Below are 10,999 nucleotides of genomic sequence, written 5' to 3'. Positions count from 1 at the left end.
ACGCCTGAGGCAAAGGAGTCTGTCTGCCTTTTGCCCCCTTGCCAGTCAGCCAAGAGCTGATGACTGTAGGATGGAAAATGGTTGTACTAATCTTCCCAGAGATGGAGTTTTGGGTGGGATACCAATAGCATCCATGTGGCAGGCATGATGGTTGCCAGTAGCCCAAGATTCATATGTATCTTGGGCAACCCCAGAGAAAAGAGTCCTCCCTTTAAAGCTCTGACTGAACAGTCCCAGGGAGAACTGTAATGTGTCTAACTGTTTTGCAAGGCAGATGAGGTCAGCACCAAGCAAACCATATGGAGTGGATGCTTTACTAGAAAGGGGGTTCTTTTAGCAAAGAAGAGAGAAGAAAGATGGGTAGACAAAGACAAATGTCCACTCTATCTAGCAGAAAGAAGAATGTCTCTGTTTTCATGGAGCACATCAGCCTTGTTTAATGCAACACAGACCAACAAGAAACTGCAATAAAGTCAGATATATGCTTTAATAGAAGAAGTATAAATTGCTGTGGATGCATTATATAGGAGGAGTCACTTCACTCTTCTCAAGGGCCCATATTTTAACCAGCTTATACCTCCAGGGCTCAGACAGTACTAAAAGTATTATAAGTGCTCAATAAATGAGCACATGCAGCTTGCTGTATGGATTCAGAGACCTGAGGAGGCAGTAACCCCCTCTGGGAGTTGCCTTTTCAGTCTGTTTATGAGCCATGCAAGAAAATCACTCACTACTTTATGGCTACATCATACCTGTAAGAAGAAATATTATTACATTTGGCTCCTAATGACTTTCTGGCTATTTCCAAATTCTGAAACTGTTTTTAAAGGACTGACCTGCCAACTTTGAGGATATTTAGTTTCTCTCAGTTTAATTCAACATGTAATTCATTGATCATTAATTTTGTGCTCATAGAGTGGTAAGTGTTGCAAAAAATACAGATGAATAAACCTTAGTGCCAGCAAGCAAGAATTTAGGGTGGTTGCCTAGTAGAGATAAATGTAGTGACCTGTAATGATGAGGAATAAAATTTTCATTTCGTACATTTTCTGGATAGCTTACAGGGGAATTTCAGGTTTTAAAATGTGCACTTGATTATATTCAGTAAGTGTCATTGAATCTAAGGCCAGGAGGACATAAACTCAGGGAAAGAAGCTTTTACATAAGTGCCCTGAAGAGAGGAGCAACAAACAATCCTTGACTTTTATCTCTTTCTTACTCTCCACATCTAGTCGCACCTACAGATCAAATCTGCACGCCATCATCCTAGTCCAAGTCACCCTCATATTTCACCTGGGAGAGTCTCCTAACTGGTCTCCTGTATTCTACCCATTGCATCCTTCCTGTTTATTCTCCACATAGTAGACAGAACAATTTTTTGAAATTGTTAATTCAATCACATCTGCTGCCAATCCCCACCTCTTCCCTATTTAAAATTCTGTCTGGCTTCCCTGCTGTATTCAATATAAAATCCAGACCCTTCACAGCATCCTAGTAGACCCTGCATGAGTTAACCCAGGTTCCCCTTCTTCCTCCCTTATCATTAAACTCCATCAATGGCCTCCTTCAGTTCTGCACCCATTGGAGGGTGAGGGCTTCTACACACGTGGCTCCCCTGCGCAACACATGTGACTCCATCTCAATTTTCAATCTTGGCTTAATGGCATGGCATTAGAGAGGACCTCCCTAACACCTTATTTAAAGAGGATACTATCCCCTCCCTACATAGCTTTATTCTCTGCAATGTCACCAAATCCAGTTCATTCATGCTGCTTATCACAGTTGATTTAAGTATTCATTTCTTATTATTGCCTCTCTTCTCCACTAGGCTGCCATTCTGAGGACAAGGGGCATGTCTGTATTATTTTCCAGTAGTGTACTCACTACTTGGTTCAATGCTTTGCATGTAATAGATGCTCAATAAGCACTCAAGTTAGTTCAATTCAATCCATCCATTAATTCATTTACTCAAGAATCTTTTAAGCCCTAAGATTTTTTTTAAAAAAACTTGGATGAACAGAAGTCAGATATGTGTAATTTTCAAGATTTAAGCAGTTTTTTTTTTTTTAGCTGGTTTTTAATAAAAGGTGAAGACTTGTTTTGCTTTTGAGGAAGATATTACTCAATTTTGAGAAAACCACTTGAAGGGTTTTATTATATATAAACATAAACAAATATGAGTATATATGTTTATGTATCTCAAATACCCATTTGTTGTTCTTGGGAAAAATGGAAACAACCTGACAACAGATGTTTGAGATAAAGAAGTACAGAATTTGTGCTTATTTGGGAAAAATTATTTTTTTCTTTGATTGAATTCAAACAGCTTTTTTGTTTCTTCTCATGGAAATATGACAGTGTGTCTTCACTCCAAGAGACCTGGAAATTTGAAAAACATTTCAAAATATGAGATCTTAACCTTTATCTGGAGCTGGAGGAGAGAATAGGAAAAAAAGAACTACACTGGACTGTACTGAACTGTTGATGTCTACAAGGAATTTGAATAAATAATCAAACAGTGCTGATGCTGAAATATTGATCTAATGAGATTATGTTTTTGTGGGCCATTCTGCATAATAACCCCCTTGTGTATAGTACAAGAAATTTCTCCTAAATGAAGAAAGATTTACGATTAGAAGATTAGAGCAATGGCCCTGAAACCTGCTTCATGGTAGGTGGAATTTCAACTTTATGACAGATGAAATGCTCAAAGTATTCTCTTTTGTGAGAGATAAAGTGGCACCAGTCAGAAGGTAGTAGACCAGCAGACAGGAGGACAACATCCTTCCAGGACCCCGAGGATATGGGTCTGAGGTTGGCTCTGTGACTCTGAGTAGCTACATTCAGCAACAGGTGTCAATTATTTTCTCCATTCTTTCTGTCCATCGATTTAAAAAAAGGGTGTATTTCCTTCCCTCACCACCCCTGACAGAGGGGCAGTAGCAGTATGTGTTCAAGGGAGGATGATAATCCTTGTATTAGTCAGGGTTCTCCAGAGAAACAGAACCAGTAGGATGAATAGTGCTGCAATGGGAATGCAGATATCTCTTTAATACACTGATTTTCTTTCCTTTGGATATATTCCCACAAGTGGGATTGCTGCATCACATATGTTCTATTTGTAATTTTTTGAGGAACCTGCATATTGTTTTCCATAATGGTTATACTAATTTACATTCCCTCTTCTCTAAATCCTTGCTAGCATTTGTTATTTTCTGTCTTTTTGATGAAATCCATTCTAACTGGATTGAGACGATATCTCATTGTGGTTTTGATTTGCATTTCCCTGATGATTAGTAATGTTGAGCATTTTTTCATATATTTGTTGGCCATTTGTATGTCTTCTCTTGAGAAATGTTTATTTGGCTCATTTGCCCATTTTTAAATTGGATTACTTGGGGTTTGTTTGCTGTTGAGTTGTTTGCATTTCTTATATATGTTGGATTTTAATTGCTTGTTGAATGAATAGTTTGCAAATATTTTCTCCCTTTCTACAAGTTGTCACTTCACTCTGTTGATTGTTTTCTGTGCAGAAGGTTTTTAGTTTTGTATAATCCTATTTATCTATTTTTGCTTTTGTTGCCTGTGCTTTTGAGGTCTTATCCGTAAAATATTTGCCCAGACCAATATCCTGAAGGATTTACCCTATGTTTTCTTCTAGTAGTTTCATAGTTTCAAGTCTCACATTTAATTCCTTAATCCATTTTCAGTTGGTTTTTTTATATGGTCAGAGATAGGTATCTAGTTTCATTCTTCTATATGGGGATATCCAGTTTTCCCAGCATTATTTATTGAAGAGACTGTCCTTTCCTCAATGTATGTTCTTGGTGTCTTTGTAGAAAATTGGTTGGCCCATTGGTCTCTGTGTCAGTTTTTATGCAAGTGTCATGCTGTTTTGTTTATTACAGATTTGTAGTATATTTTGAAGTCATGGAGTGTCATATCTCTGGCTTTGTTCTTTTTGCCCAAGATTCCTTTGTTTATTCAGGGTCTTTCATGCTTCCATACAAATTTTAGAATTGGTTTTTGTATTTCTGTGATGAATGTCATTGGTATTTTGATAGGGATTGTATTAAATCTGTAGATTGCTTTGGGTAGTAAAAGTTCTGTTTTTATACATATTCTGGCCATTGTCTGTTTGTGTATTCAGTCTCTCCCATTGTCTGTTTGTATATTCATTCGCTCCCCACTAAACTGTGAGCTCACCAAGGTCAGATACATTTTTTGTTTTTAATGCCAGCACCTTAATCCAAGTCAGAAATATAGTCGGCCTCCAATAAATATTTGTGATGGCTTATTCAAGAAGCTGTTATGGAATGACATTTCTATTTTAAATTCGGAACACATGGAGTTGGAGTTTAGTGTAAGTTGTAGGATCCAGTGAACAAGTAGAGATGTACAACCAGAACTTGGGCAAAAGCTCAGGACTAATATGTAAATTTTTTTAAATTAGAATTTAAACAAAAAAAAATTCAATATTTCAATTTTAGAGAGAAGACAAAAAATACCATGAAATACTCACATTACTGGACAGGCAGAGTAGTGTAAATAAAATATAGACTTTGTCATTAGAAAAACCTAGGTTTAAAAATCATGGCTCTACTATTTCCTAGGTGTGTGACCCTAAGAGCATTGCTTAACTTTCCCAAACCCCAGTTGTTTCATCTATTTTAAAATAGGAACAATACAGAGATTTTGAGAATTTTGTGAAGTACATTTAGCACAGTGCCTAATATAGTATAGGAGTTTAGAAAATAATAGCACCCCCAGTAGCAAGCCATCACCAAGAGAACTGAATAATAGAATTCAGATTTTAGAGGACCTGAGGCATGGAGCCAGGGACCGGACCCCCCACACACACACACACACAACCAGGCACACTGCCGGTGCCTCAGGACCTACCCAGGGACCTGAGGCAGGGAGCTAGGGACCAGATCCCCCCCTACAACCAGGCACACTGCCAGTACCAAGGAGCTTGCCAAAGGCATCACCTCCATGTGGGTGGGCCACCACAGCCACCACAATAACCTTGGTGCCATGAAAGCAGCTAGATGCCACTACCACCATGCAGATGGTCCGCCAGCCACGGGAGTGCATTGGCACATGGAGAGTCACCAGCAGAGACCAAAGAAAAGCAGAGGATGTCTCTCTCCACAAAGCCCATTCCAGAGTAACAGGAGAAGCATCTGCTGTATGATAATATTGGGTGACCTGAATACACCTCTCAGCATTGGACATATCATCTAGGCAACAAATCAACAGAGTAACCCTTACTCTTTCAGAATGATAGGAGAAATCTAGGGTTATCAGAGGTGGGGGGGGAGGAGGATAAGGAGAGATTGGACCAGGGGCATAAAGAATAAGTATGATTTGTAACAATATATGTGCTAGTAATATTGATTTCACCAACATATTTCAACATTGAACCCCCAAAATATGTATAATCAATTATGATTCAGTAAAAATTTTTTAAAAAAAAGATTTTAGAGAAGCCAACAGAGAAATCTCCGAATGCCTCTGAGCTCTTGGAGAGACTTAGCCTTGGTTAATCAGCACTTTATTTCCTGTGGACCCAAGGGTAGTGATAAAGACATGTTAGGCATTCAATGAATGTGTGTTAGATCTGAACTGATGCTGTGTCAATGATGCTGTCTGTATTACAATGGTCAGGAGAGATAGCTGTGATGAACAGAAATGACCCTAAATTTAGATCTAGAAGATTTGGCCTGGAATCCCACCTCTCTGTGCTATCAGGCAAGTTTCTAAGTACCTAGATTATTGTGAGCAATAAAAGAAATAAGGATTTGAAAGTGGCTGGCCCATAATATGGATGTAAAATGTGTGCTTTAAAAAATGATGATTGAGGAGGGGGGAAAGAAAGCCATAGAATTTCAGGCTTGGGACTTTGGTGGTGTTGATATAAGACAGGTAAGAGAGAAATTTTTAAAGGGGGAAGTTAAGATTCAGATTCAGCAAAAGACTAAAATAGTTGAGGAAACAGATTCAAAGAGGTGAGGCTGAGAAGGTAGGAGGTATGAAATCCCTATTAGGTGATGTTGTGGGTTGAACTCTGTCCCCCAAAAGAATATGTTGCAGTCCTAGCTCCAGGGACCTATGAATGTGACCTGACTGGAAATAGGGTCTATGAAGACGTAATCAAGTTAAGATGAGGTCATACTGGAGTAAGGTGATCCCCAAATCCAACATGACCGGTGTCTTTACAAAAAGAGGAGAAGACACCGAAACACAGACATACACACACAGGGAAGAATGCCATGTGATGGCAGAAATTGGTGTGATTTGTCTAAAAGCCGACGAACACTAAGGATCACCTATAACCACCAGAATCTAGGAAGAGGCAAGAAAATATCCACTCCTAGGATCTTTAAAAGGAGTACAGTCCTGTAGACACCTTGGTTTGGGACATCCAGACTCCAGAACTGTGAAAGAATAAACTTCTGTTGTTTTAAGCTACCAAATTTGTGGTACCTTGGTGTTATCAGCACCATGCTCTAACCAAGTAAGCTAAATGGCCAACCCTTTAGCACATTTTTAAAATCAGGTTGCTTGTTTTTGTTGTTGAGTAGAAGGAGTTCTTTATATATTCCGGATATCAATCTCTTCTCAGATGCTATGGACTGAGTGTTTCCCCTAAAATTCATGTATTGAAACCCTAACTCGTAAAGCTAGGATATTTGGAGGTGGGGCCTTTGAGAGATAATTAGGGTTAGATTAGATCATGAGTATGGAGCCCCTATAATGAGATAAATACACTTATAAAAAGTGGAAGAGACAGAAGATATCTCTCCCTCTCTCTGCATGTACCAAGGAAATACCATGTGAGGACATAACCAGGAAGAGGGCCCTCATCAAGAACTGGACCATACTGGCATCTTGATCTAGGACTCCTAGCCCCCAGAACCAAGAGAAATAGTTGTTTACTGTTTAAGCCATGAAGTCTATGATAATTTGTTATAGCAGCCTGAACTGACTAAGGCATCAGATATATGAATTGCAATTTTTTCTCCCCTTCTGTGGATTGCTTTTTCACTTTATTGATAGTGTCCTTTGATATACAAAAGTTTTTAATTTTGATGAAGTCTAACTTACCTACTTTTTCCTTTTGTTTCCTGTGCTTGTAGTGTTATATCCAATAAATCATTGCCAAATCCAATGTCATGAAGACTTCCCCCTGTTTTTTTCTGAGTTTTATACTTTCAGCTTTTATGTTTAGGTGTTTGATCCATTTTGAGTTACTTTGTGTATATGGTGTAAGATAAGGGTCCAAAAGATTTTTTTTCATTTTATTTTTTGCATGTGGATATCCAGTTTTCCCAACATTGTTGAAAAGACTGTCTTTTCTCCATTGAATGGTCTTGGCACCCTTTTCAAAAAACATTTGACCATATATGTGGGGTTTATTTCTGGGTTTTCTATTCTATTCCATTGATCTGTGTGTCTGTCTTTATACCAGTACCATTCTGTGTTGATTACCAAACTCTATAGTAAGTTTTTAAATCAGGAAGTATCTTTTGTTTTCCAAATTTGCTCTTCTTTTACAAGACTGGTTTGGTTATTCAGGGTCCCTAGAGATTTCATATAAATTTTAGGATAGATTTTTATATTTTTGCAAAAAAATTATTGGGATTCTGATAGGGATTTTATTGAATGTGCAGATTGCTTTGGGCAGCATGGTCATGTGCCACATAACAACGTATCAGTCAACTATGGATTGCATATAAAACAGTGGCCCTATAAAGTTAAAATGAAGCTAAAATATGTCTATTGCCTAGTGATGTAAGTACTGTATGATGTTTGCAAAACAACAAAATCATCCAAGGATGCATTTCTCAGAATGTATCCCTTTTGTTAAGTGATGCATGACTGTATTGACATCTAATATTAAGTCTTTGGGGTTGGCTGGTTAGCTCAGTTGGTTAAAGCATGGTGCTGATAATACCAAGGTCTGGGGTTTGATCCCTGTAGCCAGCCACCTAGATAAATAAATAAATAAAAATATTCAGTCTTTGAATCCGTGAACACAGAATGTCTTTCTATATATTGGTGTCTTTAATTTCTTTCACCCATGTTTTGTAGTTGTCACTGTATAAGTCTTTCATCTCCTTGATTAAGTTTATCCTAAGTATTTTATTATTCTCAATGCTATTGCAGATGGAATTATTTTCATAATTTCCTTTTCAGATTCTTCATTATTAGTGTAAAGAAATGCAACTGTTTTTTGTGTGTTGATTTTGTATGATGAAACTTTGCTGAATGTGTTTATTAGTCCTCATAGTTTTTGTGTGTGTGGAATCTTTAGGGATTTTTAGGGAGTTTTAAATATAAAATCATGTCATCTGAGAACAGAGATAATTTCACTTCCTGTTTTTCAATTTGGATGCCAATTTATTTATTTATTTATTTTCCTTGACTGATTGCTCTAGCTAGGATTTTGAGCACATTATTGAACAGAAGTGGCAAAAGTGGGCCACTTGTTTTGTTCCTGATATTAGAGGAGACACTTTCAGTCTTTCACCATTCAGTATAAAGTTAACTGTGCTTTTTTCATTATGGCCTTTCTTATGTTGCGGCAGTTTTTCTCCTAATCCTAGTTTGCTGAGTGTTTTTATCATGAAACAGTGTTGAATTTTGTCAAATGCTTTTTCTGTACCAGTTGAGATAATTGTGTGATTTTCTCCCTCATTCTGTTAACACTAAGTATTACATTAATTTATTTTTGTATGGTGAACCATCCTTGCGTTCCAGAAATAACCCCTATTTGGTAATGGTGTATAACTGAATTAATTTTTAAGTAAAATCAAATAGAGAATTTCTCATGCCTCTGCTATCTATCACTTGAGGAGCTTTAGAAGATGAAAATAATTTTATAGATTAGAGAAACTATATTTCCTCAAATATAAATGATGGTATAAGTAAACACTTTGATATACCGTTTCAGAGTGTTTGTGTGTGTGTGTGTGTCGAGAGTGGGGGAAAGGTAGACAGTATACCACACAATTATTATAAGCATGGGTTCTGGAGTCACACTGCCCCTGTTCAAATCTCTGCTACTTACCAGTTGAGTAAGCCTGGACAAGTTTTTAAACTTATTCGTGTTTCAGTTTCCTCAATTGTAAAATAAGGGTTAAAATAGGCTTACCTCAGGGTTGTTGTAAAGATTAAAGAGATAATATTTGTAAAGCACTGAGAATAGTGCCTGGCATATAATAAGTGCTCTGTGAATATAACTATTATTGTATAATTGAGCTTTGATCCATAGAAGATATAATCAAATTATCAACTAAACTTTTTAATGGTGAGAAAAGAATTTACAGTTGAAAAACTATAGACAGAGACCTTTATACTAGATGAAAGATTGTCAGCTTTGCCATCTGTGTGTGTCATCTTATTTACACCTGAAAAGAAACCAAGATGCTTATCTTTCAATACTCCCTCATGTAAAAAGAAGTAATCTTCCAATCTGCAGAGACTGCACATAAGTGTAGGTATCTGACCTTGAAACTTACTACCCACAGTAATAAAGTTGTGTGAGCATTAAACTGCCATATGTGCCTCTCTGCCCCACTCCAGTGAACCCGGTATTATCATAAATCACACTTGTCTGTCTCCCCACTATAGCATACATTCCTCAAGGTCAGGGTTCTTGCCTGACCTTCTCTACAATCTCATACCTCCCAACACAGGACCTTAACCTCAGCAAATATGTCCTGGATTAAATTCTCTGCTTCCATTCTATTGATTTTTATTCTCTGCAGTATGATATTAAGGAAAAAGCATGGATTTAAGTCCAGTCATAGATTTAAATCTACCTTGCCCCCTACTAGTCAAGTAAACTTGAGCCAGTAACTTCATAAGTCCAAGTTTAAGCTTCTCACTTATAATATAGGAATAATATTTACCTCAAAGATATTGTGAGGACTAAGTAAGACAATATGTAATATAAGGTGCTGTGGAAAGTGTGAATGATGATCAAAAAAGTCTTATTTGATTCTGAATTTTGTTGTATCAAGTTACCTCTTCAATTCTCAATTTAAACTTTTTTTGTTTGTTTGTTTGTTTTGTGGGGATTTTATTTCTGCTTGCCTACCGTATATACATGATTTTTTAAAAAATTAATAGACTTCATTTTAGGAGAGTTTTAGAGTTACAGAATATTTGATCAGGTAGTACAGTTTTCATATATCCACCCCATCTCGCTCCTAACACATAGTTTCTCCTATTATTAACATCTTACATTAGTATGGTGCATTTGTTACAATGCACCAAAATTGATATATTTTCATTAATTAAAGACCATAGTTTGTTAAAATTTCCTCACTTTTTATTTAATGTCCTTTTTATGTTCCAGGATCTCATCCAAAGTGCCATGTTACGCTTAGTTGTCATGTCTCCTTAGGCTGCTCTTGGCTGTGACAGTTTCTCAGACTTTCCTTGTTTTTGATGGCTTGACAGTTTTGTGGAGTACTGGTACTGGTAAGGTATACTCCAATTCCTCAATTGGAATTTGCTTCATGTTTTTCTCATAATTAAACCAGGGATATAAGTTTTGGAGAGGAAAATCACAAAAGTGAAGCGCTGTTTTCATCACATAATATCAAGGATACATTCTATCAACACTGCTTAATCACTGTTGATGTTGGCCTGGATCACCTGGCTGAAGTCACATTTGTCAGTTTTCTCCACTGTAAAGTTACTCTTTTCCCCCTTTTTCATGCTGTACTCCTTGGAAGAAGTCACTGTGCACAACACACACCTAAGGCATGGGGAGTTATGATCCCCATCCTAGATATTTATTTTATTTTGTTTTTATTTATTTATTTATTATTTTTTTTTTTTATAAAGATGACCGGTAAGGGGATCTTAACCCTTGACTTGGTGTTGTCAGCACCACGCTCAGCCAGTGAGCTAACCGGCTATCCCTATATAGTATCCGAACCCGTGGCCTTGGTGTTATCAGCACCACACTCTCCCGAGTGAG

The sequence above is a fragment of the Cynocephalus volans genome, chromosome 4, assembly GCF_027409185.1.
Source record: "Cynocephalus volans isolate mCynVol1 chromosome 4, mCynVol1.pri, whole genome shotgun sequence".
Lineage (NCBI taxonomy): Eukaryota > Metazoa > Chordata > Mammalia > Dermoptera > Cynocephalidae > Cynocephalus > Cynocephalus volans.
The sequence above is the reverse complement of the archived record's forward strand: the minus strand, read 5'-3'. Positions refer to the sequence as shown.